Source organism: Branchiostoma belcheri, unplaced genomic scaffold, assembly GCF_001625305.1.
Source record: "Branchiostoma belcheri isolate BF01 breed outbred unplaced genomic scaffold, Haploidv18h27 scaffold44, whole genome shotgun sequence".
Taxonomy (NCBI): domain Eukaryota; kingdom Metazoa; phylum Chordata; class Leptocardii; order Amphioxiformes; family Branchiostomatidae; genus Branchiostoma; species Branchiostoma belcheri.
The window spans coordinates 1,594,248-1,596,365 of NW_017804065.1; positions in this window are offsets into that span (position 1 = coordinate 1,594,248).

Sequence of the window (2,118 nt, forward strand, 5' to 3'; positions counted from 1 at the left end):
AAAGTCAGTACCTTGAAAAAAGTGCATTATCATCTGCCCCCCCTCTCTCAATTAATCATAATTGATCATGCAATTTTATATTTATTTATTTATATGTATGTACACATACATACACATATATGTATATGTATAGATATATGTATATGTGTACGTAGTAGTCGGTGCGGGATAGTTCAACCTACGGGTTGGATCCCGGTGTTCTCCACTAGACCCGCTATCGCCATGACAGGAGCTCGCCGCTGCTGCCACCACCCGTTTATTTACCCGACGTTCCGGTCCTCAGGAGAGACCAAATCAACTCACACATCCCCCTATAAACCTATCAAAAATCTCTGCCTGAACAGCATAACTATCCGAATTGGGACGTATCCGAAAAAATACGTATTGAAGGTATTTAAGGTAAGTAGTGAGGAAAGCGCACGTAAAGTGCTCAGTGCTTTTCTCCTATTGTAGAAAATCTATCCTGATATCCCCTCAGGCGAGGGCTGAACTTAATCACTAGAAGAAATATTCTCAACATTTTACAACGACCTACCCTTACCCGTTTTTTTTAATGACTGAAGAGTATAGCAAAGTTCATTCATTACTGGATGTATAATATTCTTACAATGTACTCAAATCACTCGATCAAAACATAATGTTCTGAAGGCATGTGAACAAAGCTGATACTAAACTGATCCCATGGTTTGTTATTGATACTTTCGCTCAAAAATATCGAAGAGAGCAAAGCGCCGATGAACTCTCGCTGACCTGCAGACATTCCACCTGCCCGGGTCCTGAGCGGGCCGCCATGACAGCTTCCCCGACTGATTTATGGCGCTTTGCTACCGTGCACCACTTCCGTCTGCTGACCCGACACGACCTCCTGTAATTCGACATAAGCACTCACTTGTTACACTCAATACAACGTGCCGACGATCGTAATTTTATTTCTTCTAGACAAGCGGAATACGTATTCAAACTTCAGCCAGTGTGTGGGGACCCTGTGTGTTTTTGTTCTGTGTTCACTGCCATTTCTGCGAGATCAACTCAAGCCTAGAGCCGGTGGTACTTTAGAAATTTAAGTTGAATCCCTCACGTATCAAACTACTCGTCACTGTTCCACTGATAATGCATTGATTATAAAGTGACACATTCAATTTTCACTCCATACGACTTGCACAAGGATATATAAGGAAATCGACCTTTTGCTTAGCTGGTGGTTTGGGTTACATTAGCATTGTAGTCTTCTACCAACCCTTCTTGACTACAGACACATATACATCTACACCTACACACAAATGAGGATTCGCCATGACTTCGCCAGGTAAGGATCGGAAATGGCTGTCAAACACATATAAGATTGGATAACGTCCGTGTGAACTGTGTGACGGGGTGTACTATTTTAGTAGTACATGTACCTGAGAACATAATATATGGGAAGTACATAATCTCGCAAGGGAGCGAGTATAGGAGGCCCGGCAAAGTAACGTTAACTATGATGGCACCCACACCAGCGGACTGATGGGATGATCATATATTCATCTTCTTGCATAAACCAGACAGGCCTGAGAGAAAGACAACCCTGTAGTTAGCTAGATATGACATGAACAATACCCGTCCATACGGCAATATAGTTTATATTGTTACTGCTGTCAAACCTAGCGCGTCAGAGTGCGACTTGCACGATACCCCAGCTCCAGTGACGTAGGCGTTGCATTTGCCAGTATGTTTGATGCGCCAGTCTCTCCTAAACTAATATGAGGGACTAGAATCGTGGAATGAAATACGAAAAATCAACACCATACAAACTGCGTATATAGCAAAGCTAAATGTCCATACAACCAGAGGCCAGCGTCTGAGCTAAACGTCTGACGTGGCCCCGTCGATACAAAACGCACGTCAATATAGACCAATACAATTAAACCTTTTAGATCAGCCACATATTGATTGTTTCGAACAAAGTAACAGTTACAATAAATATTATATATTAAATGTCCTCAGAGTCATCAAACATTCACAGACTAATGGGTTCCAGACGTGTGTTGCTGAGGAGAGTTCTGTTGATGTAGCCCTTTATACAACAGAGAAAAGACGGTTAGTAGATATTTTAAGGTACATGTACGTCCAACAGCCGAG